The sequence below is a fragment of the Hetaerina americana genome, unplaced genomic scaffold (genome assembly GCF_022747635.1).
Source record: "Hetaerina americana unplaced genomic scaffold, ioHetAmer1.1.p SCAF_2, whole genome shotgun sequence".
Classification (NCBI taxonomy): domain Eukaryota; kingdom Metazoa; phylum Arthropoda; class Insecta; order Odonata; family Calopterygidae; genus Hetaerina; species Hetaerina americana.
This window is the reverse complement of record NW_027286763.1, coordinates 35,285,074-35,304,717: the sequence shown is the minus strand read 5'-3', so window position 1 is coordinate 35,304,717 and position 19,644 is coordinate 35,285,074. Positions and strand designations below refer to the sequence as shown.

Genomic DNA, 19,644 nt, shown 5'->3' with positions numbered 1-19,644 from the left:
AAGCCGAAAAACTTTGAAAATCCCAAGGTAGCGCGCGTCTCTCATTGCAATTGATTGCGTAAATCTTGAGAGCAATGACAGTACGCTTTCAACAAACTGTGGGACGGAAAAAATACCATAAGTCAATCACGTCTTGTTTATAATTAAAAAGAAAGCAAATGATCGGTTAGGGTGGCTTCCTTGGTGTTGAGTAACAATATTTCTTGTTCAAGGGGTTCGAGAAGACAGACAAGACTTGTGTCACGGTGACTTTTCCCAATGGCCTTCCCGAAGCGATGGTGACATTTCACGAACGCGTTTCGTTTTTAACAGCGACTTTAACCCCCGAACAAGGTCGCTTTTTAGGCCAGGGGCTTAGGGTAGTAGGGGCGGGAGAGAGGGGAGAGCCGTGTGGGAAAGGGAAGGCGAGAGGGAAAGGGACGAGGGCCCCGCTTCGCCCTTTTATTCAGCGCCAACCTTCCCCCCTTTTCAGCCAGCTGCGCGTCCCCACCCTTCCAGTTCTCCCTCTTCTACCCCACCTTCCTTCCTTTTCCTCACCCGAGCGAGCTCTCCCTCAGTCAGTCGACTTCCGCCCTTCCTTTTGGAAGCACTGTTGGCGTCTTCGCAAAGGTTCTCGTCTTCGCTGATGCGCGTCAAACCGCTCACTCGCTCGGTTCTTGCCCCTCGCGTGGACCTCTCGACTTTTGTGTTACGAACCCCAAGGAGAGGGAGTTAACGACTCACTGGCTTGATAGGAGAGAGAGGAAAGGAGTAGCCAGACTTCGGGAGACGCGGTTTTATGCGACTATTGAACGCCCACGCCAGGGATTTGAGGTAAGCTGGAAGATTTCTTTGTTATTTCTGAGTTGCTCGGGTCGCCTCGACCCCACGCAACCGACAGTTGGTTTGGTTAGTGGCTTTGTGTTCCAATGCTGGTCGCCCCTCACCCTTGCGCATATAGGCTGAGGAGCCGGGCGAGGTGTTTTACTCCACGTGGAGTGCGTTCGTTTGACGCCCACCGGCATTTCGTGTGACGTCTACAGGCGTTCCTTCCTTAAGTCTACGCGTTTACATTGCATCATTCCGAGGATTATTCAAACTTTGAGAAAGGGTAGTGACGTAATATTTAAAACCCGGAAAATATTAAGATGAAGGATGCTAAAAAATAACGAAACCAAAAATGTTTACTCCTCTGTTGGTTATCCGGAAGGAAGAGTGGTTTGATATCGAGTACTGCCGATATTTTGCATTTCTGAAGTATCATATAAAGCGAATGGCATGACTATTCCTTATCCCAGTTTCTTGATCATGAGGCTATGTTTAATCTTTACTTAAGGAATGCTTTTTAAAATCTTAGGGATGCATGATTTCTGACGATTCTTTAGCTCCTTTGACCTTTACCAAAATGTTGTGCTCACTATACAATAACTATTATTCCATCGTTCTGACTCGAATGCAAAACTTCCGAGTAACCGCGGGATATTTAGTAAAAGTATCTAATTCCTGGTGGATTCACAAATGCGGGGATTTTGAGGAAAATATTATATCCCGATCAAGATAAATGTTGTTTTCCTAGTTTAATTTCTAATTGGTTTTATCCATTCAGGTACTCAAAAGGAAAGTTTTACACCTCGCTATCATGTTTTCCTCTATTGTCTCTTCTGAAACCAGGAAAGATTGAATCTCATTTTGAACTAAGGTGATGATGATTAATAGTTTCAATAAACGGTATAGTGTAATGGCACAATAATTTTCAACTGTCGTGCTATTTCATAGGTTTTGATGAGCGTATATTTTAATACTCGGCCGCGGTAATGTTGCAATTTCTCTATGGTTTCATTTTACTAATTGAAGCACATTATGAATGAGGACTTCCGGACGTAGGTTGACAATCTCCCGGGACATTTAAGCATGATTTCACCTCAACGGAACTGTTAAGTGTGCCTGTCATTGAATAAGAGACCCGGAAGAAGGGAAAATTAGTTGTTATTTTGTGAGGGCTCTGAAGGAAAGGAAAGGAGAGATCCTCATACTGGTTCAATTACCCCTGTGATAAGATTCGCTATGTGCAACGTAATATATCAGAAGTAGGTGTCTGACTGAAGTAGGTGTAGGTGAATGACAGAAAATACTCAAAATTACTGTGACCAAAGCAATCTCGTTTATCCCATTTAAAATATCGTGATTATTGATGAGGTGTCGTAACTACCTCTATGTGGTACATTAATTTCAAATCTTTCTTGAGTAAGTTTCTAGTTTTGAGAGGTAGTTTTTCGGGAGAAAAAAAACCCGAATATCTTTCGTCCATGTGATTGTGATTTTTGAGAGAGCGATACCCAATAATTGTTCCTTTTGACTTTTTTGTATTACATAATAATCTACATCTCGTCCTCGTTCTAATAAAACTACTCTGAGTTGGCACCACGGAGTTCATCATAAGTGATTCACAAATTTCTGTCAACAAATGGGCAAGAATTTTAGTCCACGCAAGAACCTTCAAAGAACCCTCATTTATCAGTAGCCAAGGGGACTAAACCGATGTACACTTGCAGAGTACGCTGAAAAAACTGCGTCAATCCGAATATAGAGATATTATTTCCGAAGTGTATAGTTGTAAATGTATTAATATCGCGAGCGGAGGAAGTACATAAAACTATCTTTATGACACCTAGCGTTCACTTATCGCATTTTTCGATAAGAACCGAGTTACTTTATTTCATCGTTCAGCCTTTGTCGGCCGAGAGCGATATTACCGTACAGCAAATTTCACCCATTTACACCGTTCATTCAGTCGTATTGCAAGAAGAATCAGATCTTAAGAAATATAAGTAAATTGATATAGTATTGTGTTACTTGAGTATCAATGACACGTCATGGTTGATCGTTTTTCTTTTGATTGCGGATACAAAGAAACTAACATTTTTGTAAAGATGAGCATTTATCTGTTCTTGACAGGGTTTCATGAAACGTAGAGGATGCAACAGCATATGTGTAACAGTAGAGTAGCGATTATAGGCTTAAAATTAAAACTTAAAAAGCGTAATAAAAGTGATCAGGTGATAAAAGTATCACCTGATTTCACATGCGTTCAGTTCGACGAATTGCTCTAGTGATATTTCCGTAATCCATTGTTTTTGGAGCATAATCCTAGGCACTTAAAACTTATCAGCGCAGTGACCCCTGTCTCACCCTCTCCACACTGGCGCTTCTGGTCCGGTTCTCTTTCCGCAGACCTACGGTTGAAAGCCGGGAGAACAGCGCGGATACACGGAGGGAGGGAACAACTTTCTATTACTTCCATGCCGGAACGATTTAAACCGCCGCCGTGCTCACGCCGTGGCGACACGGGCGAGAGCAGGTAAAAGTGTCGCCCCGTGATGCGATGAAGTCGAACACGTATATTTACAGAGACGTTCCTTATCTCTCGGTGCGGCAGCAATGCCCTTTCGAATCAGGGTCCTCGCCCTTTGGCCCCCATCATGCCGGCCGTCACGTAGTCGTGGGAAAAGGTAACAGACGCCCGTCTGCCGCCTCGACGCGTTCTGTTTTGCTTTTTTTACTGCGGTCGTGTGTGGCTTGGTACCCACGCAGGCATACCAGGAAAGGTTTTATGCCCCAAACATCCGCAGCTAAACTTGAAGCGGCGAAACATACTCGTATTCATGTTTCTTTATTTTATTTATTCTGCTCAGCAGCGCCATGCCCTAGCAATTGAAGAAGGGTGCCTGCGCGCTCAACAGGTCGATAGAGAGCTTTGAGCATTTCCCGTCGGCAGCAGGTGCGGAGAGTATTGTTTTCTTCGGTCCCAAATGAAAATCACAATGGGCTCGCCCACTTAAGGTCTATCGAAGAATTGTAGTTGTTCTTAGAAATTTGCTGATGAAAAGTTCCATCTTTGATCCTCCACTAATTGACGCCCAGTTTCCGATTTGTATTTCAATAAATAATGGCACGCGTGAATCTTTTACGTATATGGGCGGCTTCGCTGTAATTCCTCGAACTCATCTGCACCTACTCAATATGTCGCGAGCCGCATCAATGTTGTATTGGAGGGAGTGTTTGGGCACCAGTCAATTATGCATAAAAATGTACTTATGCATATGTATAATTACATATTTGGCTTCATGGACATCGAGCGTTTGTATTCAATGTGCGGCTTAAAATTTGCTCATCACGGCCGTATATAAATGCACTTCTTATAATGTTACTTTTAAGAGATTTTTAGCCTTTTTAGTGGCAGGCAGATTTGAAACCGTATTATTTCAGGAGATACATATCTTTCAAAAGCCCCTCACAGAGTTACCTCGGATGCATGGAATTCATATTATGGCATTCTGTTGTGTGGTGCTTTCAGAGAGAGAGACAGAGAGAGCCGGTATTGATTTACCTTCTTAGTCCATCGATGACCTCATCGGTCGCACGATTGTGAAGGGGGCCAATTTGGATTCCAGCAAGTTCAAAAGCATTGAATACATGTTCGTTACAAGTTGTAATCTGCGTTCGATGAAGTGCCGATGCTGGAATTTTGAGGTAATTTTTCAGTAGGCATTCCTGTACACCAAAAGAATTTTAGGGCTCTGCAATAAACTGTGATAAAATATTTCTGATTCCATAATTGACTGTGCAAAAATCTAATTATATATTATATTATTAACTAAATGCGTAATGTGTGGTACGAGTTCCATTGTTTTCACCCCAGTAGTAGTTGCCACATGTTTATTTCGCCCATACCATTTTTCGATAATGCTAAAGACAATCCAAGAAGCCATTTCTAGGAATTAGGTAAAGAAAACAGCCGCATGGGGTGATCTGGTCTATAGATAAGTTGACGAACATTGCATTGATTTTCGCGAGATAACCGCGCTTTCACTGTGTTTCGCGGAATCCACCGCGCACAAACACTCGCATGTGCAATTTTTCTGTTACCGAGGTGCGTATGTGTGACACCCGATATTCATTATTTCTTTAGTACCCTTAAGATTACGCGAAAATCTTCTCTTTCAGTGGCAGCAGAGATACTAATGTTTACCTCCGTAAGAGCAGTCACTCGAGCTCCTGTTCCACCTTCCTTTGAAATTGTCTTCTCTTTTTAACATTTAAAACTATATTCTAGCTTTGGTATAAGGTAGATTAGAATAACAACATTACATAGGCTTCGGCGAATGATTTGTTCAGGCAAAAACAACATTTCATTGTAGCTTCCCAGGCTACCTCCTTTCTTGCCGTAGGTGAACTGATGTTTCAAAGAACAATGTCTGCCTCTCACGCAATACCCAAGTCGAAACAATGAAATTAGTAGAATAGGTACATTACACATGCTAAGCTAAGAATTCAGAAATTGAATAATTTGCACAATAAATCACGTGACAAACATTTGTGATTGTTCTTGATTGAACATGCCTTGTAAATATTCCAAAATTTGGTAAAACTTGGTGAATTTAGAATCTTTCACAAGTATACTTTTTCTTTTGTAATTTTTTTATTCCAGTCAGCTTTGATCATATCCCTTCGCTATTGTTATCACTTTAGTATCGTTAAATTTAACTAAACATTATTATTTTTTTGCTTTATGATGAAAAAGGATCTCGAAAATGCTCCTTTTATTCCATTTTTGAAAACCCTGTCGACCTATCACGAGTCACTTCCCTTCTCCCATGAGTGCAAATATCTTGTTTGAACTCTTGATTGTGGACTTGGTTATTAAAGCACTCACGAAAGCAATATAACATTTGGACGGCACAATAGGATACAAAATAAAATAGATAACACGTTAAAGGACACCCTCATCTTAGATTTTTTAAGCTTTCGGCCTTCTCGGAGGCCTTCTTCACACACACAAGTGTATATATATATGTGTGTGTGTGTAGGGGGGGGGTCGCGTTAGTCAAGGGGTAGAGCGTTGGACTATTGACCGTAGGGCCGGGGTTTGATTCCCAGGCAAGTCTCTCTGGGCACCTGACGCTCCACCCAAGCTTTGTGATTTTTCGGGTACCAGATCTTCCTGGGAAACCATAACCGGCACAGGGAAAGAAACTGGCCCCCCTACCCTGATGTGTGAATTTTCACACGCCGCATAGGGCTTAGTACAGGGTGATTTCTACCATCACCTACCAAACCGACCTTCGGGTTGATTACTGTGTTATATATATATATATATATATATATATATACACACACACATATTTATATATGTGTTTGTGCATTTGCTTCTCAATATACATTTCTTATCATGATTTATAATACGAAATGGTTACAGTATCCTCGTGTTAGTAAGTACTCTAATATTTATATCTTTGCATCGGTTAATGAACGAAGTTGAAATCGGCTTTATAGCGTAAACATCCGGTGGTGACAGAGATTATTTTTCACTGTTGCTGAGAAATATATGCAATTTACAATTACCATGCAAGCCCGCTCTTACCTGTTGGGGTTGGTAAATGTGCGTGAATATTGAAGTCTTCTGCAAAAATCAAGATGAAAGATGTTTATGAATCTGCATTTGCAGATCAACGGGTGAGAGCGTTCTATTAAGCGCACTGATAGGCTCACGAACAGTTATCCGTTGAAGAGGGGGTTAGCTTGTGAAATTTTTGATTTAGCCTTCTTTCTAAAAGGATGATTACGTTATTTACACATCTTAATAGTTAGCAGTTACTTGGTTATCCTATGAAGGAGCAGTGTAAAGCGATTAAATGGCAACGAAATGGAATTGTGAATAAAGGGGAACTCATAACACTCATTCCTGAAAACTCCGGTACCAGTGAGGTTTAGCGTAGTTCGACCGCCGAGATTATTTCTCGTCCAAGACAATTTAGAAGGAAGAAAATATTGCTCTGCAATAAATAAATATTCCAAAATCTGACAAAATATATTAATATCTCCAGGTGAGAAGGCCTACCACTAGGACTTCTGGAGTGACATGACACTAAGGTTTTTGCAGTGTTTTACACTTTCCAGAATGTTATGAATGATGGGCCATTGACTTCCATTATATCAGAGAGATCACATGGCTACGTTATATAAATGGCTGTCGGCAAAAAAAATGTTAGTTGGCTAATATCGTAATGATACATTTTCGGTAAGAAACAGACACACCAAGAGATATTAAAGGGGACACCCCTATTTCTGTGTAATGTTTTGAAAGTTTTCTTAGTCCAAAAAGAAAGATTAGAATTCTAAGGTCCATTGTTACATGGCTCTATCGTCTTTAAGCTATTGTGTGAAATGGTCTTACTTTCATTTTATTTATATTTTTATTTTAAAATCTCGTGGTTGTTACGTTTGACACTTGTCATTTGCTATTGAGTTGTCAGCAATGAAAGGAGACCCCCCTGCTTTCGCAGTAGTAAAATTCAACCTCAGCAAACAGAAATAATATTACGCAATATCCTAAATTCAAGAAAGAGTTGTAAATCTGACATTTATCAGTTATAACTAATGAGCAAGTAGCATAAGCATTAATTGAGGATGAAATTGACAGCTTTATTATGCAATAATATTCTCAGATTTTCTGGCTACGAACGAGTATACATATAATGGTGCTCATTTTTATCCAACCCAATATTTTTTTCCTTTGAGTGTAGATCCTGTAATATCGATTACATAGGTTTAAAATTAATATTAAGTGAGTTTACAACTGTCCCGGTCTCTTATCTTTAGCATAGTCATTATTCATATATTATTTACTGTAATGATTAAAAAGAACCATTAGTTAATGAAATTAAATGAAATATTTGGGCAGTTTTATACGATACTTAGAATTGTGGCTATATGCCTAAGAATATCAAATACGTATAAGTCCCAATAATTTGAATTTGAATGCTATCTAGTAGCATGGGATGGTAATTCAGGAGACCTGATGATACATTCTGTGTAATGGCTACGATGTTACAATTTTAAAGATACCTATATTCAAATTTCATGGTTTGAGGCTCTACTTTGTGAACATTCAGTTTATTTATCCAGTGATACGTGTATTCCTTCTGTGTTTCACTAAACATCACGATCATTATATAATAGTTCTTTAACTTACTGCAATAACTTCAAGATCATAATATTTGATAAACTATAATTTACCCAATCTTCTTTACGCACTGTGGCGTGTATTTTCACTGGTTTTCCGCCATGGCGTATCGTAAAAGCGTTACTCAGCTTGGAAATACTTCCTCACGATAATTCAAATACACCCCTCACACTTGGCGTCCAACTCCGAAGACTTCCTTTCGAACTGGTTATAAAATTTCACTCAAGAAGAGAAAGTGGTGATGCGTATGCATGTGAAAGGGGTTGGGATGACGGGGGAGCGGGTGAAAAGGAGGGGGAGATGAAAGTGGATGGACGTGGGATGGGACTGCAGACTTCTGAGATTGGACTGGACACAGATATGGCAATTAGGTGTGGGAGGGGAGGGGGAGAGCGGGATCAGGGACGGGTGAGAGGAGGGGGAGCGGGGTGGGTGGATTGAAGGGAGAGGGGGAGGAGGTTGCCCGGACATTCTCGCTAACACGCCAAAAAAAAAATTAATACTGTTGCGCAACCGCAACGGAAGCAGGCTATGGAAATTCTGAACGAAAAAAAAGAAAACTCTTTCGGCACATCCTTCCGAGAAAGTGTTTTTCTGGGGCGTCACATTGTAGGGCGTGTGTGTGAATTTTCGTGTGCTTGAGGGAGTTTGGGATTTTCCCTGGGCTTATTCATCAGTCACGCTTACCTGGCCTACTCTCAACCAGCAAAATGGGATCATTTCTTTCAAGTTATTTCGGGATGCAGTATCATTACTTTCTTTGAATGCTAACGGTCATGAAATCAAATGTCGCAAAATCATGAAAGTGAAAATAATAATAAAAGATGAGAAGCGGAAATTGGTTGCAGCTTGTCTCTTATGCATGCGGGGAAGTGAGAGGGGCGGAAAAAGGCCAAAGTTCAGAGAAAGTAAATTGGTGAAAATGAAAGTGTTTGTGCTTGCTGAGCGGAAAGGCGTAACTTCGCGGAAAGAGTTTGTGGACTTATAATTGAATCGCGACTCTCATGATACAAGCTATTTTCAGTCAGTAATCTGTCATGTCGACGAGTGATCATTGAAAAAGAAAAAAAATCAACAGTTGTCAAACCGAAGTTTGCTTTGATATGAAAATATAGAGCTAATCTGGAAGTGAGCCAATGGTGTGCGAAATTCACGTATCAGGGTGGAGGTGACAGCACCTACCCCGTACCTGAGTATTCGACGGTTTCCAGGAAGTTATTGTACAAGAAAGGACACGTTTTCAGCTGGGGGTGTTCTGAGACTCACCCGAGTTAGAACATTCCCTCCTTGTGCTTCCGTAGCCGATCGTTCTGCTCACTAGCGTCCTACGCCACAGTACGACTATATAAAACCCTGATTGCTTGAACGTAAAATAATAATTAGAACCTTTTTCCTTGTTCTTCCTTTTTTAATGCTTGATCTACGCATTTAACAGCAAGACATATCAGGGGCGTATGACGAGATTAAATAAAAATATCTTCTTATTATGTACAATTATCTCAAAGATGTAACTTTTGTAGCATAATATTTTAAGCCTATTTCCTGTGTTTTCTAGTTTCGAAGAAGGAATAATATTCGTCAACGGAGATGAGGCTGCGTTTTAAAATACCCATTTTACATTTCTTTAACACTATGGGCGTAGCCTGACTAAGAGCATCATCTAAAGGCATCCTATGAGTAATGGTAGTGACGATATAAACCTGTTTTCCCCCAAATTGCCGAGAGCATTTTAAAAAAATTCTGTTTTCACGTGCTATCGAACCGAGGAGGCTAAAGTTCCTGAGTGATTAATGTAATAATTTTATAAAAGAACAGATTTAAGAAGAACATATTACACCAACTTCATGAATATCATGTTGGAATTTTCATAACGAAGACTCACCTCTGCGAAATTAGAAATGGGCTACATGTGAATATTGCCTAAACTTGTTGAAATTGTTCCTAGATTTTTTGTTACCCTTCTCCCCCTTCTTTTTGTTACTTACCTTAGAGAATGGACGTGTGGAGGTGTGTGTGTCATATAATGTTGGTGTAAGAAGTATCGGGACCAGTTTCGGAAAAATTGATTTGTTTTAGGTAATGCTGCAATGCCTCAAAATTCTTCAAAGTGCATCTCTTGAGCGTCGACACACTTTTTCCAGCGGCTTTTCCATGACTAGAAGGCTCCCTGATAGGCGGGATACGGAAGGTCCTTAAGGTTAAGGGTTCAAGCTCTTTTGACGGTACTTAGGGGGGTCCCATGGTGATGTCCTTTGGGATTGGGGGGAAGTTAGAAGAATACAGATCGCTAGCGAAAAATGTTTCCAAGGCCGGGATTTTGAGCACAGTTCTTCCACGTATACGTATACAGATATATATATATATTTAGCATACAGTGAATGGGAACAATAATGAGGCTAATCAATGCAGAAATACCTTCGGACTAACAGACAACTGCTGACTCTGAGCAATTATTTGAGACGGAGGGAACAGACAATTTTATATATTTTGAGTTTTGGATTAATGGTGAATCCAAAAATGGAACGTTGCGATCCTTAAAAAAATGCTCCTTTTTGGGGAGTGATCCTGAATGATATAATGAAAAGAGAATTGGAAAATGTTACGTTTGATATGTGCCTGAAACATCAGCCGCAAAAAAATTTTCACGCAAAGAAAACACGGAAGTGTTGATGGGCATCCAAATTTACCAAAAAAAATGAAGTTTTATTATGTAATGCGTTGACTCGAAGTACGAAGAAGTATCACTAAAGTCTCTTTTTAAAACTTGGAACACCTCCAGATTCTTGCTCTTCGCCTCTTGAACGAAGGTCGGGATCGTAGAAACTAGAATTTTTTTTCAGTACAGATGAATCATTAGACCGAAGTGATGCAGGAGGTACTACACCGAGCCAAGGGTTGACAATGCATATTTAACTCGCAAGTAGATTTATTTTAACGATTATCTATACCTCCCATTACGTATACATTTTCTAAAACTCATAAACACTGAAAGCTGAACATTTCACTCCTCGTGAAACCATGCAGTAGGAGTTTCCATCTGTCTACCTTTATACATATATAATATCCCGAAAACCACCGGAAGAGCGTGCGGCGAGGGGGTTCAAGAGTTGTCATGACATGTGACGAATCTAATATGAAAAGTATCGATCTCAAAAAGTTCCACCCCTTCTACTAATGAACCATTTTCACTATAAAATTTACGAGAATAGAAATTCGTGCCTGAATTCGTGGGTTCACATTCGGTGGATGTCGAAGGTCGTGATTTACTCTTACTCCGGCCATGAGTATTATATTGCCATGAAATCAAAGGTATATAGTGGAGGGTCCAGTACCAAAGACCCTTGGTAGCCGATGTATAAGCAAGGCTTAAAGCTTTGGTTCAATTGTACAATTACAGCTACTCCTATACAGTTTGGAATATATAGTATGTTGGTTTCGCTAAGTCCAAGTTCATGCTAATAGTAGTAGTAGTAGTTTTGAGGGGAGGCGACCGACAGCTAAGGTCATTTGCGCCATAGGGGATGGACAGGAAAGGATGAAGGGTGGAGAGAAACCCGGCGTCGACATTAGCCTACTCTTTACGAAAGGCGTCAAGGGGTCCGCAGTTTAACGTCCCATCCGACGGACGGTGTACTCACTCTAAGTGCCCTCCACAAAGCACCTCAAGTAGGGATCGAGATACCTCTGAAAAATATTCAACATCCCCGGGATTTGAACCCGCGCCCTCTGGGTGGGAAGCCAGTACGTTAGCCCCCGCACCATCTCGATCCCCTCGTACTAATAGATATTCTAGCATTTGCACCTCTATGCTAACTGTTGATAATTACTGGAAGTAATCGAATATAAATTAATATAAAAGAGTTGGTTTCTATTAATATTTGCCTTCCTTACTCTTCGTAAGGTCGACGTCAGGGTGTTTTCGATGTTTTCTTGAAACCTGCGGTCATAGACTTATTTTGAGGACAAGGAGGATGAATTGATTGATAAACGTTTGATTTTCTAGAATTTCGAGGGCCATCAAGATGTAACGGTTACAGTCTTTAAAATTATAGATTCCTGCTTGCGGAGACAAATTCTAACGGTTCTCAATTTTAACGACCGATTCGAAGAATTTACCCTCCAATTAGCTTGCTTATGGTAATACGGTCTCGTAATTTGGATATCTTCACCTGCGTTTAAATCGGCGCAAGGAGGGACATCATTGCGTAGTATGCGATGTTCTGAGGAAGTTACTGGGAGAATTTCAGGGATGCTAACTCCAAAACCTCCCTCCCAGGTAGATGCCTCGTAATCCGGGCTCGGAACTGACCCACTTTCGGCCACGACCCGGTGGGAGCAGCTGAGCCCGGCTAGCGGCTTGCTTGCTTTCTATCCTTCGCTATTGTAGCGGAGTAAGAGAAATGAACTAACGTTGCTACCCGTGGACCTCTTCACCATTTGTACCCTCCTATTTGCCCTACTTTCTTATCCAATTGTCGAGACTCCTATCTCCTTGAAAACTTATCCGTACCCTTTAGAGGACACTAGAAGGTGATAAAATACTGAGTATACTTTGTGCGCCACGACCCAAACCAATACGAGGTACTATTAACTATGCATTTACGTCATACCCAGCAAGACTTCACGGGGCGTGTAGCAGGAGGTTTTCCGATACGAGTCTCAACATTTGTAATTGGGGATAAATTTGAAGTGTTCAAAAATTGTAAGTGGATGACTACAAGTATTTTCAATTACAATCGTTGGGAAGCGTAACTTAAGAGTTTTGTTTCCATCGGGAATTTTTCAAAGGAAGAACGAAGTATACAAATGGAACAGCACTGTAGCCTCTCTAATTTTTTCTGGATAGTTCAATCTACCGATCAAATGTGAAGTCTTAGTTATCCCCTCAATGTTCGAAGTAAACTCTAGCATATAGAATATTTCTGAATTATCTGTCTCGTTTGCTTCGTATAGACTGTGAGAACTCTCATTTCAGTTTATCCAGTTACCCCGTGAAAATTGCTTTCCTATTATTATTTTGACTATATGTATAATTTAAACGGAGTAACGAATAAAAACACAGAAAAACACATTCAAATAAAACTCCCACGTATTCCGAATTTTCGCTGGCCAAACCACCTAGGGAAAGAAGGAGCTCTCTCTCTCTCTCTCTCTCTCTCTCTCTCTCTCTCTCTCTCTCTCTCTCTCTATATATATATATATATATATATATATATATATATATATATACACATGTGTATACATATATATATAATTTTCTTTTTAATTTATATTTCCTAAAATAATTCCTTTCTGATGACTGCCAAATACATGTACAACATTCAAAATTTCTGTGTATGTGATACAATGGCGTTTTTTTTACATTTTAAGTAAATTTAAATTTCATAGTAGGTATTTAACGTCATAATTTTCCAGCGATAGGTGAATTTTTATAGACCCAGATGCAGAACAGTCCCTCAATCATTATTAAGCTATCAGTTAACCTTTACTCCGTCAATTCTACATTGTCTCTCACCAAATCATGAAACGATCCTTCATTTATGGTTTAAAACCGAAAACTAGCCTCGTCATGTTATAAATCATTGCACAAACCTCACACACACAGCAACGTGTCAAATAAGTCTAATTTCTTTTTTTTTACGTGAAACCCAGGGATAATTCTTATGTCATGAGATAACAAATAAACGGTGAGCAGAGAAAGGAATTGGCATGTATACGGGCATGTTTGTTCTACTTGAAGATAAGAATTACAAGGAACTCCATTGGCGGTCCCAGTGTTTACGATATGTCCATGTATTGAGTGAGATCGGGTGAGGTCGCAGAGTCTTAACAGAAAATCAACAAAAGCTGGGGAATATTCTTCACAGGCCATTACAACATATGCCGCCAGACGTGTAGACATTGCATAGCGACACGCGGGAAAGAAAAAAGTAAAACACCCGAACAGGGATCTGTCTGAAGTGTTTTGAGGAATCCATGAAGGGGTTCCCAAGAAACCTCGGAATGGTACCACACATGTATGTGGGGTGTGTGCATTGAGGGTATCTCTGGTGCAGAATTCATTTTCCGGTAAACAAACCCGGGACGTGTGAGTGTTGTTGCATTCTTTTGTTTTCCCACGCCACTTAGGAATGTCATTTTTTGTGTCATGTCAGATTCAATCGTGGCCATTAGAGATTTTTCTTCGACCAGTTTTTATTCCATGTTCTTCTTCAATGCAGTAAATCCTTTGGAAGATTGAATGCTTGTTTGTTTGAATATAATATGTCTGCGAAAGATGTTAAGCATTTTGGGAGGATCGGAATTCGGACTCACTGCGAGGGTTTGAGACGATAGGGAAGTGAGAGTAGGGGGAGGAAGGGAATTGGAGTTAGGGAAAGTTCAATTAAATAGAAAATGTTTCCATCTAATAACCTTTTTCTGACCTGGGAGCATTTCCTTTCTTGTTGGCATTGCAGTTTGCGTGTTTTTTTTTTTCAAGAGGATGCTTCGATTTACTTTCATGTTGTTTCACCAGTTTTCCTCTTTAAGATTGATCTGTAAGCGTGTGACTTTCTTTCAGGGAGCGGACGACGCGCAAATATCTCGTGGTCGCCATGTAGATAAATTCGAATGAATTGCAGTCATTACACTAATGCAAATGATTCCGGCCGAACTATTGAAAAGAGAGGCATTTGACACGGGGGAAACGGGATGTTACGAGTTACGAGGGGGGCACCACTCTATCGCGACGGAGTGTGACAGTTTGGGAGAGGAGTTCAAAGGGTTCGCAACCGGCGCGCAATTCCTTTCATGGACGTAGCCTAACTCGGATGTTTGTTGAGATTCGCCCTCGGTGAGAGATTAATGTAAGTTCCGTCGTTCAAATGCACATGGCGTCGTGATACGGTCTCATATGCGTGCATGTCTTAATTTCTGTAGAGTTTCTTCCATATTACGCTAAGCCAGCGATAGTCATGAAAGATTTTCGAAAGGCACGTCACGGGAAGAAGTTAGAATAATGCAGCGAAAGGGGAAAGAAAAAAGGAGACCTATTGGACTAGGGGATTGTGTGGCGAAGGTTGCGCTAATGGACTAGTGTATGGAGTTTGCTTGTTCTAGATACATTCAGAGGGTGGTATTACCTTCCATTTTCCCCATGGCAAAAAGAATCAAGAGATGATCAATTTATTATTCATTCGGCTAACGTGCGTATTTTTTTTGAAATAAATAAGCTGCTAATACATTATTTTGAATTTATATTTGAATTAATGTTGTTATTAATTCTGTGTTCTACCAATATAATCGATTAAAATACGAATGAAACGTCAAAGAGGAAGGAAACCTCGTAATGTCTTTAATGACATGCGAGGCTTCAGCGAATATGCTTCTTTTTACGTTAAATACAAAACTTTGAGTTATAATGCTGTTGAATCCAAGAAACATCTCTTCACTGTGATAAATAAAACTTTGGGATAGCATAATTATGCCATTTGCTAGTTCAACACTATCAGCTAAATATCCTCACTAATCTATCCATACAAAAATCCATATGCATGGCAAATTATCCATTGGCAAATTAAACATGCTAATCAATTTAAAATGGCTAATAGAATGTTTATCAGCTTTTCTATAGTTCCCACGGTTAGAATAATTATGGAATAGAGTACACGTGGCAGGAACAAAGAGAACCCTGGTAGAAGGAATTTATCGATTTGGAAGCAAAACAAGTACCGCACCCGATGCAAATAAACATGGAATGGTTCTAATACGACTGATGCATCGATATAAATGCCGATACAATTCTTCAATCGTTCTAGAATTGAGGGACACTAAGCTAGTGTATTGATCGCCGACGATGGTTTCGTCACGATGTGCGTAGATGGTTTCGCTGTCTTCTTTTTTTCTCCATTTTTACGCCATCTCCCACTTAAGCCGTCTCCAGAGACGCGCATTCACGGCGGAATGTTTTTCATCCGAGCGGAGAAGGAACAGCGTGTGTATGTGAGGGAGAGGCTGAGGCGTCGCCGCCACCGCCATCGACGGTCACTCATTTCCAAGTTATTTCCGTCTTTGCGACTCTCGTTCCCTCCACACACCCCCCCCCTCCATCCCTTACTCCCCATCTCACCATTTTCCTCATCCCCCGTCTTTCACTCCCCCTCGCAACTCGATTCGCCGGGTAGGATGATGTACGGCCAACACCCCTCCCGAGAGAGTTTCTCCCAGGGAAGAAGAAGTAGGAAAAAATGAATTCCGCAAAAAAACCTTTTATCGGACCAGCACCATTTCAAGAAGCACCTCATCGGGCGGGTGACGCCCTGAGCGTACACGTTCGGTGGACGTCGTCCGTTCGTCTCGTCCTTCCACCCCAACGGCTCGGGGATTTGTGTGCTGCTCCCACGATAGCCCCCCCCCCTCGTCACCACAAGCCTCCCCTTTTTCTCTAAAATACACACACCCTTAAAGAAATCATCCCTTGAATTATGCTTCGCGTCTCTGGCGGCCTTTGGATGCATCGCTAGCCAAAGTAAAGAATATGATGTAAGATCAATTATAAGGGAACAAGAGCAGGTAGGCGAATGAAGAAATGACAGTGTGTGACCAGCTAGCATGTTACTATTTGGGAAAACATATGCAAAATTAGAAATAAAAGGTCTGTGCAAAATAAGAAGAGACTGGTGTTTCTACGTGCGAACTGCTTGACAAACAACAATTATTGAGTTTTGGTCTTCTCGCGGCGTCTGTGAGAAGTAAAACACTGCCTTGCTTGTGGCTCCATCTCGACTTGTCTCCGCACAACAGCGATTCTTGCCTGAGCTCGCACACGCTGTTCACATTCTTGTGTCGGTGAGAATAAGGGAGTTAGAGAAGCAGCGCGAGGGCATTGAATTTTGTTTTAACCTCGGGAAAAGTGCAACTGAAACTTATGCAATGGTTTATGAGGCATTTGGAAATGAATCAGTCGGGCACTGTTTTCGTAGGTACCTTTCAGTCTGAACAAACCTCGACCGATGGAGAACTAAGAACTGGACGACCATCGACGTTAGCAAACGACGCCCGAGTGATGATTTAGTGTGTGCAAACCGTAGGTTAACTGTCAGGGAGACTGCCAATGAAATTGAAATTAGAGTTTGATCGTGCTTTACCATTTTGAAAGAAATGTAGGGCATGCAACGCGTCGTGTCCAAATTTGGACCGACGAATGAAACTTCTTAAAAACAATCGTCATATGGGGTGAAACCGAAGTTTATGGCCATGACATTGAAACTAAAGCCCAGTCTTCACCGTGAAAGGAGCCTACTTCCTTACGACTCAAAAAAGCTTGGATGCCACGATCGGACGTGAAGGAGATGTTGATCGTTTTCTTCGATTGGGAAGGGATTATTCATTATGAATGTGTCTCCAAAGGAAAAACGTTAAATGGCAGCATTATATTGAGGTCATGAGATGGTTAAGACGCGTCATGTTACGGAAGAGATCGGAAATGTAGAAGAACAAGAATTGATGCTTTCATCACGACAACGCATCGGCGCACTCATCATTGATTGTTACCAAGTTTTTGGCCAAAAGCAGCACACCGATGATTCGCCAGGCACCCTACTCTCCGGATCTTGCTCCATTGGACTTTTTCTAATTTCCTGTATTGAAATTCACCTTGAAAGGACTCCGATATAAAACTATTGAAGTCGTCCAACAATGATGTACCGCAGACTCAGGGGCTATCCCGAAAGAAGTGTTCCAGGCGGCATTCAAAAGCTGGAAAAAACGTTGGGAGCGTTGTATTGGCAGTCAAGGACAGTATTTTGAAGGCAATCACATAATTTAAGGGTAATTAAAAAATTCAAGTATTTATTCAAACAGTCTTATCTCTTTTTGAACAGACCTTGTATGTGAGAGAGTTATCTAGAGTTAGTAGGAAGTAATTTACTTCGCACAGTAAATAGTGGAAAGTTGCTTTTTCCAGTTTTCGCATTGCAAACCAACAGTTGGCGAAACTGATTGAAAATTACATTGTACTCTGGTAGTTATTATATAAAGGGTATTTAAAAAAGAACGGAATCCTCTAAACTAAATTTGATAGTTAAAGTATATTTGTAACATGTTGTGATATACTTTTGTTGCGAATGTAAAAGCGGTTTCCTCCAACCTGTATGCCGGTTGGTACGCGCATTATGAATTTTCAGCCATTTTCCCATTACTTGTATGTACACTCTTATCTACAGAGTTGTGTTCTTCTTTCAACACTTTATACCCACAGTCGGAAGGGTCACGTGACGACTTCACACCTGACTCCGAGACAAGACACTCCTGCACTCAGGCCGGAATGACCGAACTAACACTGCTACTATTAGATCCCTAAAATTTAAGATAAATTCTCATTGTTGGAAGGTAGATTCTACAGGTGTACAGTGACTACTACACTAATAATATGTTTAAATATTTTGCGAGAATATGCAACATTTAATTTACGGCAATAAATGTATCCCTACATTATTTTATTTTGAGGTGTTTTCAAATTTTTGAAAAGTATGTATCCCTAATGCATAAAATGAAACCGAAAACCAACTTTGTTGAAATAATTACCGGGAAATAGTGTTTTACCTAATTTTAGCGTCAAAATGAGGTTTTGGTGAAACTACTAAATTAACTTTCAATTGACGGTATGAAAATAGATTATATCTTGACGGCTTGGTTATATATTTACCACGAAATATCGAGGGGAAAATGCAATAGTTGAAAGAAGTACTTCCTATCATGAGAGTTTTGCGTATTAGATAGAAGCATATAACATTTATTTCAATAAGAATTTAATTTCACTACGATGTCCTTTCAAGCCCCATTCTGTATCATGCAGTAACCTTCTCATTTGAAGTTTATCTGAAAGGCCTAAATAAATATTGTGATGGCTAAATTTTCATCTGTATTAATGCCAAACATTAGGTTACTGTTTTGCGTGTTAGCAGAGAAGTAATCTTTCATAAACAAACAGACGGACTGTAACGAAAACCAGGGAAATTTCACGTTGCCGAAGCAGCACCTAATGAAATAATAAACGATTCCTCCAAATGCGGTCAGCTCTTCTCGCATTAAATCACCTCTATCACGCACATGGTACGGAATCGACATTTATTCTCTATCCAGTTACTGTATCTTGCCTACTAAAAGCTTTGTCTTTACTGACTACGCATATTTGATTTGTGCTTCTGCCGTAACCACAAAGCCTCGTTCATTTATTTCAGTGAAAATTGAATATAATTCCGGGTACGATTTCGCTAGATAAAGACTAAACTTATCTGGAATAAATATCTTGCTCCTTTGTCACTGATTTGCGAAAATCGTAACATATTGGAAAACGAACAGATATAGGTATATGGCGTGAAGAAGGGGAAAAAATGACCATTCTTCGTTCTTAATCTCGCCAATTCAGCTTCGAAATGGCAATCGTGGTTTTTCAGTTCAGCGAATGCCGTTTCCCTGCTGCTCGGGAATAAATTTATTCTGCGGAACTGGCTTTCGTGTTTCGCTTCCAGTGGAGCATTTCGTGGCTTCGAGGGAGTTTCTCTTTTTTTCCCGCGTTGCAGCAAGCTTCAAGAACAACAGAGAAGTACTTCAATCCTGAAGTCGCACAATGCAACTTAAGAGAAACACAAAGCCACAAC

At 40.5% G+C, this 19,644-nt stretch overlaps 1 protein-coding gene across 1 annotated transcript in view; it reads left to right on the top strand.

The window, feature by feature from the left end:
• Window positions 1-579: 579 nt before the first annotated feature.
• The window catches only part of LOC139687495 (putative fatty acyl-CoA reductase CG5065), a 77,396-nt gene continuing 58,331 nt past the window's right edge, over window positions 580-19,644 (top strand). The window contains exon 1 of the mRNA XM_071584681.1: window positions 580-813. The gene's annotated coding sequence lies outside the window, so the exon portion shown is untranslated. The remainder of the gene's footprint in view (window positions 814-19,644) is intronic.